The sequence below is a fragment of the Apium graveolens genome, chromosome 7 (assembly GCF_009905375.1).
Source record: "Apium graveolens cultivar Ventura chromosome 7, ASM990537v1, whole genome shotgun sequence".
Lineage (NCBI taxonomy): Eukaryota > Viridiplantae > Streptophyta > Magnoliopsida > Apiales > Apiaceae > Apium > Apium graveolens.
The window spans coordinates 180,132,929-180,146,847 of record NC_133653.1 but is presented as its reverse complement, the minus strand read 5'-3'; positions in this window follow the sequence as shown (position 1 = coordinate 180,146,847).

Here is a 13,919-nt window from a genome sequence, read left to right as displayed (position 1 = left end):
GTATGGAAGACATAAACCATATGTCTTCTAGATATGAAAAATGTTTCTTTTTAAACTGCAAATTACTAGTGGATATTATATATGTGTTATTTTAATTAATTGCAGATTTCATAATATAAAAATTCAGATTCCACTTGTTACTTTATTAGTACTCACCACTTCAATCAACTCGTTGTTACTCTGCAGTTGATGGTCAGGTAAAATGTGAGAAGTGGAACCGAGATGATGATAATATCCACACTATGAGTAACATTGTACAACCTATGCTATCTTGAAAATCATGGAGTCTGAACTTATCTTATGAAATCTGGTCTAGTATCCTAACATCAAAATTAAAAAAAAATGGCTGCAGATACAAGCATAATAAAGTGTTTAAAATATTGGAAATGTTAGTATAACTGTTTCTATCATCATCAACTCCTTGAGGAGAGTCGGTGCCTGTAAATTTATCATGTACAACCTATTTATGATTAACCATGATTGCTTATAAACCTTATCTTGACTAGATATTAACAGTCACAATATCATACACAAAGTTGAGGATCTATTTTACAAGGTTTGATGTCTTTAATGAATCACTGAAGAAATATATACACATACATATATTTATGTTGCTTAATCTTACCTCGAGTCACAGATGTTTAAACGGAAGCAGAGAGTCGGTCAATGTTTAGTCCAAGAAGATGCTCGACTTCTAGCTGGATTCATACAGGCTGTTCACTCAGGTAATGACTTGGAATCCGCTATTCACACATGTTTAAGTATTCCTGAGGTAAATGTATAGATTGTTTAAGCATCCTGAAATTAATCCTCCTTTGCAACAACCTTTTATATGATTTTATTTTTTAAATTTTTATTTACTGGGATACAGGGACACAGATTAATGGGCGCCTACAGAATTCCTTCATAGCGGTGGATGTCATTGTAAAAGAGTGAGATGGAAAGTACATGCACCAACAAGTATATTAGTCCGGGATTGTAATTGTTCTATCAGTTACATGAGAAAAAAACCCACCTTATTGTCCGTGCCGAAAGATTTGAATTTCTAGGAGACTCAACAGACTTCCTCATAACTTACACTTTCAACACTCATACAGCGCAACACACTTTCTGTAAGGTTTGTGGCATTACTTCATTCTACATTCCACGCTCCAATCCTGATGGAGTTGCGGTTACCTATAGGTGTATTGATCCTGGAACGGTGAAATATGATGCTACTTTATCCTCTGAAACAGAAAATAATGATGAGCAGGAACATATCAGAATAGCTCGTGCCTTGCTAAATTATTGTCAAAATGATTATCAAATTTTAGTTGATATCGTCCTAGATTATAGACTATGTACCTATTTTTTTGATTATGTGGAGTTGATGGTGATTGTGTGAAAACGGAAGTAGTATTTGGGGGGGGGATTGTACCGATTTGAAGTTTGGTGGTTTGATTTTTTTTATTTTATTGACTTGTATGAAAACAGGTTTATGGCATGTTCAATTTACAAACAAATCATGTCAATGTTTTTGAGAAATATGTTAGATTAGGTACTTCAATATTACAAACAAATTAGTATAATATAATATAAATTATTAAAAAGTTGTTACAGTAGGGAAAAAAATTATAATGATTTGGTGACCCCATGTGGGGCCACAGCGGCCCTACATGTGGGGTCCCTTTTTTTTTACAAATTCTAAGTGCAAAGGTAACATGTATACTGTGATAATATAGACATATATTAATGTCACCTTTGAAGTCTATTGTAACACAAAATTCAAGGGTGCATCAGGGCAAAAGGAATGTTACCTTAGGGGTCAAAGGTAACTCGAAAAAAAAGCAACTTAATTTTTATGTTACCTTAGAGCTTTTTTTGGCTGTGGTAACATTTTTTTGGGCCTGTTGTAACATTTTCTTGTTGTTGCTATAGGCCATCTATGGTGTAGTGTACACCAACATCTCTAATAGAAGCATGGTTCAAATATGAAAACATAGGATGGCGATCTTGAAAACATATGTTGTGTTTAGAATTTGGACATGAACTAAAATATTTTTTGAACATTTTTTTCAAATTATTATTCCTTCAGATTTTATTTGGTGAAAAATTGGGTTTTTGACCGAGTCTACTACTACCAGTGTTTTATAAATATAAAAATACAATATAATTTAGAGAAGAAATAACGTAAAAAAATTTTGGATAGTGAGTCTTAGTTAGTAAACTTAAATAGTTTAATTTTGAATTTAGCACAATATTGCTCATGCAATCAAATGTCAATTTGTAAAGATTTGCTCACACGCACTAACCACCTTAACAAAGGAAAAACTTGATACGATAGTTATTCATGAGTAGGGCTACAAATAAACAGAGTTATTATTAACAATATTGGAGATCGGCTCTTTGAAGTGAACTCAGTTCGTCTCGTCTCCTTAGTCAAAACGATCTTAAACATGAAAATGAGTTGGGATGAGTAAACGAGTGAAGCCGAGCTTTTTTTCTTTTAAACTAGTACTCGGCTCGTTAAACTCTAAATCGCTTGGACTCAGTCCAGTGTCGGTAATAATTGAGCTCGAAATCAACTCGAACTCAGTTAAAATTTGGTTATAATAAATTATTTATAATGATATATATTACAAATGATAAATTATTACTAATCACTAATATATTTATAAATATATTTTTCTCGTCGTTAATTAATAATTTACTTATTATGGAAATGTCGTTCATATTTCAAAATTTAATGCTTAACTTTTTCATAAGAGAACTATCAAACATTGTAATCATGATTTATTTGTCTCCAATTTTTTCATAATTTCATGAATATCATTAAATAACCTGTAATTTACATACACCCGATTTTAGTAAAATATTAGAACATAATAAAATTTTGATATCTATATTTTAAAAAGTAATGTACGATTTCTAAAATTAGCATTTTCTAAATAGTGTAAAATAAAATTGGACATATTCTTAAACCTCGAAGTGAAAAATAAATATATATAGATTTAAGAAACAAGTGTAGATCGACAATGTTGATATCATTATAAGAAAAAAGTTTATTAATCGATATTGAACATTACTATTCTTTCGGTCGTTAAACTCTGATCAGCTCGTTTCATTTTTTTAAAAATAATTAACCTTGGCTTGGTTCAGAGAACTTGACTTGTTTGCAGATAGATGAGTTTGAGTTAATTTGCAAATGTAACTACTAAGCTCCCTATCATATTAATTTGCAAATGAAGAGGCCCGGTCACAGGAGCAAAACTGTGAATTATATTAATGCACCACTACAGCTTATCCACATGGATTTATTTGGACATGTAAATGTCATGTCTTTATCCACAAAGAAGTATGCTTTGGTGATGGTGCATGACTATTAAAGATACACTTGGGTGGAATTTATGCATTCAAAAGATGAAACTCCACACTTCATCATTGAACACATCAAATAAATTGAGAAGTAGGCTGAAGATAAAAAATGTGTCAAAATATTCAGGAATGTAATTCTAGGTAAATTTTATAAAGATAAAGGCATTGTTCAAGAGTTCTCAGCTACAAGAACACCTCAACAAAATGGTATGGTTGAAAGGAAAAATCGAACTCTAGTTCAGGCTGCTAGCTAGCAAGATGCCAAACTGCCAACAAGTTTTTGAAAAGAAGCCTTTAACATAATATGTTACACTCAAAATAGATATCTACTCAACAAAAATATTGGCAAGTCACCCTACTCAATTTTGTCAAAAAGGAAGCCTACCATTAAACATCTTCATGTGTTTGGAAGCAAATGCGTTATGCTAAAAGACAACTCTGAATATGTTGGAAAATTTGACTTTAAAGTATTTGAAACTATTTTTCAGGGATATTTAGATTGCCAACAGAGTCTATGTGCTAGAGTAAAGAAAATAATGGAAATCATAGATGCAATATTTGATGATGACAAGTATCCAGACTTGGAACAAGTATCCAGACTTGGAATGACTTGATGAAAGTGAAGCTCTATATATAGTTGCTGAAAGTTGTTGTTCTCAAGTGCTTTGGGTTAGAAACCAACTGATGGGTTATGGCCTAATGTTACAAAAGATTTGAATCATGTGTGACAATACTGGAGCAATATCTATTATGGCTAATCCAGTCAATCATTGTAGAACTAAGCATATTCATTAAGGTACTATTAAACTTATTTTTGTTCCAACGGAAAAATAGTTAACTGAAATTTTCACTAAACCTTTAGATGAAGCAACTTTCACGAGACTTATAAGTGAAATTGGTATGTTAAATTCTTCGACCTAAAGGCAAGAACTCCGCTAACTAGTTACAGCAGATTAATTCCTGATAAATCAAAAATAATTTAATTTAACTAGAAATTAGCTGAAATATGATCTCTAAATATTTTAGAATTCCCCGTATATTATTTTTTCAAATAAAATTTAACTTGGAATTTTTTTGATTCTAAGAGGAACTGATGGAATCTTTAGAAGTTAAACCAAGTATGTCAAAGATCTTTTGACGAAATTTGGAATAGTGGACTGCTCACCTGCATCAACTCTTATGTCTATAGCTACCAAGTTGGATGAAGGTAAGAAATAAAAAAGTGTAGATATATCAAGTTACAAAGGAGAGATTGGATCTTTTCTTTACTTAATCGCAATTAGACCAGACATCATTTTTTCCACATGTTTGTATGCTAAATTTCAAGCAAATCCTAAAGAATCACACTTAATGGCTATCAAGAGGATTTTCAGATTTTTGAAGGGAACACCAAACTTGGGATTGTGGTATCTTACGGAAATATTTATTTGACTTTATTTTCTGTAAAACCATTAGTATATTCCTTTATAATTTTATTAAAATGCTCATTCAGTGGCTTTATTTGCAATTTTAGTTGAACGTCTCTCCTAGTAACCATAATCGATTTATAACGTTTATTATATGCTTGAATCATCACTCATAAATTCTTTATTTTTCATCTTTGTTGGTTTAAATTCAATCCTAAATAATGTTTTGAGCTTGATATCTTTGACTATTATTACCCTCAAATCAGTGTAAATTTTTTGATTACAATTTTAGGTGTTTATGTGTCCTTACTTTTATTATATACATCTAGAGAGAACCTCTCTATCAAGAGAACTAGAGATCTTCATCCTAGCCACTGATTTTATTTATAAAATCAAAATTAGTTTGTATAATACATAATGGCGTGTGTGTAGTATAATAGAACTTTTGTATACAAATCTTTACATATATGTATAATACGAGTTTAACTACACAAAAATGGAAATGTAATGCTAATAAAATGACAACAGATCGACAACTAATGATATCGAAGAGGTAGGGACTTATGTAAATTTAGCACTCAAAGCATGGTCTACATGACTGATTGGGTCTATACCGAGTAAAAGACATGCAATAGCAGTTAACGGTAATCTATGAAAATAGAAGCAATAATAAATAGAAATTAAGCAAGAAAAGAGGTAATTGTTATACCTGAGTTGTTCCAACGATCCAATAAATAGTCAACATCATCACCAAGTGACTTCTTCTGAACAAAAAGGTAATCTTTTGATCAGTTCTCACCTTTTCCTGAAATAAATTGAACAAGAAAAGTGCAATGAATGTATAGTTTTATGCAAGCGTTAAAAGAATTAAGCATATGCTCGTGTTTTACAAAGACTAAGCAAGGTTCATAGATAGGTAATGCATCAAACAAATGATACACATTTCAATAAATACATGAGAAAGGTGTTCGTAGAGCATCTACTAAAATATTAAAACTATAATGGTGTTCAATAAAAAGATAATTAAACAACTACCTTCACCGTCTTTTCAATAATGGACCACCATATAGTAAACCCGCGGTAGACTAAAAGATGGATATAAAATAAGTTCTATACGAAAGATTGATCCTTGCCACATTCGTTAAAAGAGTTGTTCATATGTGTTTAAGTATGATATCAATTGTGAAAAGAAGTACTTAAAGATAGAACTATTCTAAACTTTATCAAATCTATATGGATGATACTATGGCAAGTTATGGTGAGGGGAGGTTTTGCAGGTAAAGAACAGATAGTATTACGCTATTGGTTAGTTTTGTACTTTCCGATATAGATTACGTCTATGTAGTGGTTTGTTGTATCATTATACAGTTTGAAAACCGTTTAAATTTATGGGAGAATTTTAGGCGCTTAATTTTAAAAATTCATAAATTATTTATCGATGTTTGCCCGCTAATTCCTTTTACTGTTCGCACATTTCTTTAATTTGTACTCTAACAATTATTGGGCTATGTAATGCTTATAAATAGATTTTTTTTTTTGAAAATTCAAAATTTAAAATTTGTTTTGTAAATATATTAGAGGTTTTTACAAAAATACAATTTTTTAATTTTTGTATTGCAAAAATACGATTTTTCAATTTTTTTTACAAAAATACGATTTTGCAACCCATTACAACCAGATATAAGATCAAACCACAATTTCAACTAAAAGTATTTCCTGTCACTTCTTCAGAGAAATTGTATACGTGGTTGCTTTTAGTTGCAAACCGTATTTTTGCATTTTTTTAAAGATCGTAAAATTGCAAACACATTTAGAAAAAATAGTATTTTTTGTAATTTCTCAAAATACTATTGGTTTTTAAAAAAAATTGCAAAAAAAGTATATTTTTTAATTTTAATTTTTAAAATGTTATATTTTCAAATTTCTTTTAAAAAGATGCGATTTTTCTGCAATTAGTTAGATGCAAATAAATGCAAATTTGACGATTTTTGCAACTCCTCACAATTAGATATAACGTAGAATGTAATGAATATTAACCTTGAACCCAACCAAAAAATTATATCTAGCTAATAATTTTCACCGTGTAGCTAATAATGTATAGTTAGACTTTGTTTGCAATTAGCTAATAATGTATAGTTAGACTTTGTTTGCACCGTGTTTTTGAAAATAATTTCATAATATAGTAAATTTGTAAAAAAAAAATTAGAAAAATTATATTTTGGATAGTTTTTCCTAAAATGTTGTAAAATAGTTTATGATTGACATATTTAAACCATCAATCTAATTTGTAAATCTATAAATGATAATGTAAATATTTGTTGTTGGTTGGATTACAACTTGAAAACTTATTTGTAGTTTCTTATAAATAACTATAAAAATATTGGGTTTAACAAAATTCGAACTTGAGAGTCTCGTAGTACATTTTTTTAATAATTGGATTTAACGGATTCGATAATTGTACCCTGAGTGTATACATATGAGTTTGAGGAATGACAAAGTATCATGTGTTATTTAGGAACAAACTTGTGGTCCATTTCCGGATACGTAGAATTGCTCTCCAATTATACACATCACAATTATCATAATTGAGTAGTATATTGATTTAATTTTATTTCTATACTAACAATTTTAACATTTTTTTGCTAAATAACAGTTTTAACTTTTTAATCGTGTTATCATAAATTATTTCGAGTGGCAGACTCCCCACAAAAACCGGTTAAAATTAGAATCAGTAGGATTTAATATTGTGTAAAGTCAAACTTGAACTAAACCCGTCGAGGAGAGATAACAGATACTCATAGATCGGGAGAATACCCAAGAAATCTTATTCTTTCACAGGAAAAGTTTTAGGTAGTTCCGTACCCAAATTCTACTCCTCCGTTTGCATCATGGTAATAATTCAGAAATCACATTGTTTGAAATAGTTATCTAAAAATACTCATATTTTTCAAATATTATATTTTTGGGTGTTTTAGAAACTATTCAAGTCTTACGATGATAACATAGTTTACACTAAATGCAACTTCTTATACAACATCGTATATTTACACATATTTTCAGAATAAATAGTATTTTTGTAAAAAACAAATTGGTAACATCGCAAATTATGCCGTATAATAATAATAAATTTGTATACTACATAATAAATTCATAATGAAAAATTCAAGAACCAACTTATGCCGTATAATGTGTAATTCTATTTTAAATTCTGAAAAAATTAACTTTCACTAGTTTAATGAAATAGTTTTTAGTTTGATGCAATTTTATAATTTATTTTCAAATATTTCAACTTTGTTATCTTCTAGAATACAATAAAATTATAAAAAGTATAACTCTATTCGTTTTTGGAAGAATAAAATAAGTTATATTAGACATATACGGTATCTGAGTTACGGGAGCAATCGTTTTTGGAAGAATAAAATAAGTTATATTAGACATATACGGTATCTGAGTTACGGGAGCAATGGATATAATAGAAACTATATAATTAAAAATAATTGATATTTAGAAAGAAACCAATCTTACAGGTAAGCAACACATTGACTTGCACTTGAAGTAGAAAATTAATTTAACATGGATGAATATTGACTGCGGCTCAACCTTTAAAGCAATAGAAACACCTCAGCATGTATGCGGGTCCGTAGGTTAAAGTGCATAACTTCCATCACGTCGACATTTAGCTACCAAAAACGGTTACAATTATATAATGGTAAATGAAAGTTAGTCTTTATCTACTATTATATAATTCTAGCTAAATTACTGGTAGGTAAATGTAAGATTTCTTGTAGTGTACTAGCACAAATTGCCTGTTAAATACCTCTTTTAGGTTGACAAATATATTGATACTCCTGTGTGGAAGATTCACGAACAGTTATAAGGATGGTCCTGACAATGTAGAACCAAATCCCTTGCACATACAAACTTCTTTTAAGTCATGTGTGATATGTACCGTAAACATTCGTTGCTTATATTGTGCGATGTGTTCAAATGGATCACTAGTACCGTCATATGGCCTCATTTACGGCACCGTAAAGCGTTTCGGTATCTCTACCAAAGCGATGTTATCATGAAAAGGTAAATCAGCATAGCTCATAGGATTCTCCTTTTCCAATGGCTTCGGAATACCAACGATTATTTCAATTAAGTCCCTCACTTCATGTAATATTTTTAAATTCCTCTGCAATTGGTTTCGAGACCTTGTACTTCTATCGTGTGATCTCCTTCTATCATTATCCCTTTCTCGATGCTCAGGATCATCATAACATTGCTCATCACATTGTCTTTCTATGTTATCACCATTATTTGGTATGTTCTCTATATCCTCTATCTCAATCACATCCTCAGTACCCTTCGTTGGCCCTTTATGTCAATCCTGTTTCTCAACAATATCAATGTCCAAGCGTCTAACCACACTTGGGATTGTCTTCTTTGTTGTTGTCTTAGTTCTGGATTTTGTCGTGGTTAACTCTTTCTTCAACGTCTCATATTCAGAGCGTATCTTCTCCATCTCATCTAGTAGTTTTTTCAACGTTGCTGCCATTTCTTTATTGCTCTCAGCCTCAGCCCCTTGATTTGTAACATGTTCTTCAATATCATCGATTGCCATCATAGTGAACCAACCGGATCCTTAACAAGATTCCCATAGACAACGCCAATTGTTTTTACCAAAATTTATAGGTCTAATGCTAAGGTTGGTTGATTGTTTTGTTTCAGAGATGTTATTAGATTAGGAACAATTTAACTAAAAAAAAGTAAAGTAACACAAAGAATTGGTGACGCGGAAAACCCGTAAATGGGAAAAAATCACGGGTGAGATTCATTATCCAACCTAAATTCGATCCACTAAATGATTTATAATGATTACAATGGATTTCACATGATATATTATTTCTTTCTCTTGCTATAATTAGTGCTACTCTCGTATTTGTAGCCTTCATGCTAGGTTAGTGTAGTCTTGGAGCTTGGGGATGTACTTCTTCGACGAAGTCTGTGAGTTGTATTTGTGTGTTGTTGTATTTCATTGATGCATGCTTTATATCCACCCCTGTCTTCGTTATCCCCCTTATTCCTCAAATTGGCTTCCTTATCTTCTAGTTTGTTCCTCTCTTTTTCTCTAACTTCCTACTCTTTTCTCCCACTTTCCAATATGGTTGCCATTCTTGTTATATTGCCCGACTGTTACTCCATCGAATTCGGACTATAGATTGACATAGTCTTCTGGTTTTTCTGGTAATTGTCATTGCATTTGTTGGTATCCTGAATGCCTTTTTACTCTTCCCATCTCGTCTATCGTGTTCCTTGTCATCCTTCTTCTGACCATATCATGTCATGACTAAAAATATGAATATAACAGAAACTAAAGAGAATCCAAATAGCTTTATATCAACTTAATATCCGTCTACATAGGTTGTTATCAATTTTTTCCTGCGATGAACCAAGAAATACTAATTGTTTCGACTTTTACATAAGCACGTCCATAATTAAGACCTTTATATTTGAAATCATGATGATTATAATAGATAGGAAAAAATGCTAAAGTTATAGTAAATTTAGTAAGAAGTTGCCTACATAATACCAGAGTTTTTTTCTAAAAAAGTACATCTAAATCTAAACTCAGAGTTATTTTTTAATTTTTATAAATTTAACTGTCACATAGAGGAGATCAAGTTCAAAGATTTGGTAGCGGATAAGGAATTGTCTGATTCCTCTAGTGAAGATGATATTAAAGGATCCGAAGATGAGACTTGCAGAAATGAATCTCATCATGATGAGATTGGGGATGAATCGAGATCATATGAGAAATCGGTCCATGATGGAAAAGATTATGAGATAGAGTGCAGTTATTGAAGGAAGAATGATTCAAAATGGAAGGGAAAGTTGGTTGATAATGGAGAAAGCACAAATAAGAGTGTTTAGAGTGTTAAGCACAAATAAAAGTTTTAAAATGGAAGAAAAAGTTGGTTAATCATGGACTTGCAATCTATCTTTCATATATATGCACGTCTCTGGTTTTATTTGTAGCCTACCATTTTTACTGGAAGTCCTAATAGTGTTAACCTATGAATATTTAAGCATACTTGCATCGTATTTTTGTAAATATTTTCATAATATAGTAAATTTGTAAAACGTAAAAATTAGAAAAATTATTTTTTTGATAATTTTTCTTAAAATGTTGTAATATAGTTTATGATTGACATATTTAAACCATCAATCTAATTTGTAAATCTATAAATGATAATGTAAATATTTCTTATTGGTTGGATTACAACCTGAAAACTTATTTGTATTTTTGATTAAACTTAAATTAAATGGACCCTTAATGTATACATATGAGTCTGAGGAATGACAAAGTATCACGTCTTATTTAAGAACGAACTTTTGATCCATTTACGGATATGTAGAATTGCTCTCCACTTATACACATCACAATTATTATAATTGAGTATTATACAGATTTAACTTTATTTCTATACTATCATTTTTAAGGTTTTTTTGCTAAATAACAATTTTAACTTTTTAATCGTGTTATCATAAATTATTTCGAGTGGCAGACTCCCCACAAAACCGGTTATAATTAGAATCCGTAGGATTTAATAATGTGCAAAGTCAAACTTGAATAGAAACTGTCAAGGAGAGATAACTGATACTTATAGATAAGCGGGAGAATACCCGTAAAATCTTATTCGTAGCTCAGAGGAAAAGTTTTAGGTAGTTCCCTAACCAAATTCTACTCCTCCGGTTGCATCATGGCAATAATTCACAAATCACACTATTTGAAATAGTTATCTAAAAATACTCATATTTTTCAAATATTGTATTTTTGGGTTTTTTAAAAACTATTAAAGTTTTACGATGATACCATAATTTAGACTAAATGCAACTTCTTATACAACATCGTATTTTTACACATATTTTCAGAATATATAGCATTTTTATGTAAAAAAATTGGTAAAATCGCAAATAATTTTTCAATTCTTTTTGATAAATTCCCAATTTTTATACTAAATAATAAATTCATAATGAAAAATGGAAGAACCAACTTATGTCGTATAACGTGTAATTTTATTTCAAATTCTGAAAAAAAATAACTTTTACTAGTTTGATGAAATAGTTTTTAGTTTGATGCACTTTCGTAATTTATTTTCAAATATTTCAACTTTGTTATCTTCTAGTCTATAATAAAATTATAAAAAGTATTTCTCTATACTTTTTTGGAAGAATAAAATAAGTTATATTAGACACATACGGTATCCGAGTTACGAGCGCAGTGGATATAATAGAAACTATATAATTAAAAATTATTGTTATTTAGAAAGAAATAAATCTTACAGGTATGCAACGCATCGACTTGCACTTAAAGTACAAAATTTATTTAACATGGATGAATATTAACCGCAGCTCAAACTTTAAAGCAATAGAAACACCTCAGCATGTCTGTGGGTCCAGAGGTTAAAGTGTATAACAACTTCCATCATATCTACATTTAGCTTCCAAAAATGGTTACAATTATATAATGGTAAATTAAAGTTAATCTTTATCTACGATTACATAATTGTAGCTAAATTACTGGTAGGTAAATATAAAATTTCTTATACCGTACTAGCAAATTGCATGTTGATTGCGTCTTCTATATAATTAAACATAATATTAAATTTTATTCTTAATATTTTCATAATATAATAATATTCTAATTTTTTTTAAATGATTTGTTAATATTAGAATTTTGATCCATAACAAATTAATCCGTTCAATAAACAGTATTTTTATAAAATTAATAAAAATAATACCAAATTAAATATACATTCAAAAAATTTTGTTTCATGTCAGTTCATACAATTCAAAAATTAAAAAATGTATAAATTACACAGAAATTTGCAAGAAGCGCCTCAGAAAATTAAGCTATCGAAAGCTGCTTTGTTTAAATTGTTCACCCGGGGCACTTATTGCATAGCTATCAACACCTGATATGTTTATTGACCGCTACTTCTAGTTGCCACAATGTCTAACAGGTAAGGGAACACAATACCAAGTACAAACCATTTGTTTATTTTCTTAAACGTCGGTGTTAAAGTCGAAAAGAACCGCAACAACGGGAGTATGTAGTACTTGACTATACCCATCTTTCGAGCAATTTTTCATCCACTTCGACACCCAAATGCACGTGGAACTTGAACTTATATGATAATTCTTCGCATATCGACCTCAACTAATTTTTCATACTAATTTTTTTTTATTTAAAAACTGATATTTTCGTAGCTGTATAGAATGGGCTTTTTATATCAATTTTTTAAAAACATTTGTTATGTAGATAAACATTTTATACATAATTTATAGTTATATAAACTAATGTTAAATATTTGGTTGATTAAATTATAGACATACAAAAAAATAGATAAAATCAAAAACCAACCAATAGTATTGCATTTGATTAACCAATACATAATTTTCATTACCAAACCAATCCAAAGGATTTTAGTAAACAATAGGAAAATAAAAAACATTAGTAATCAAAGCCTAATTTTCTTAAGAATAATGTCAGAAGCATGCGTTAATAGCACCGACCATGGCAATTTCGATGTCTGTCTTCTTCAAAGCTGGGGCATCATTGTCACCATATCCAGTCAAACCACAAGTATGCTTCATCTCCTACAACTTCTTGAAGAATTGGCGTCTTACTTGGCATGTGGGTCCTCGACATGTGGCTGTCCAAATCAACATGTGGGGCCATGTTCATTGTGATCATACTCATTTCTCACCGATGTTATTTCCCACCTAGGAATTTCGTCATTTCCTATCGATTTTGGGGCATTTCCTACCAATTTCTCGGTAGGAAATACTCATTTTTCTTGTATTGTAATATGATATTTTATTTTTCTTAAATAAATCATTTTTTTAATATAGATGTGTGCTTAGCCATTACTAATTTTTTTTAATTAATATTATATACTTCTCAATTTTCTTTATCTATTCACCCATTGGGTACAAAATTATGGAATATTATATTAATAATACCAATATAAAATTATATATATTATATGAATTGAACACATGTATAACTGTTGTTTAACACACACAAATGTGAACTCTAGTTATGTATTTGCTGAGCACTAGCTATAAGAAAATATCATAATTTCGTAGAAAGTTTTGCAAGTTTTTAAT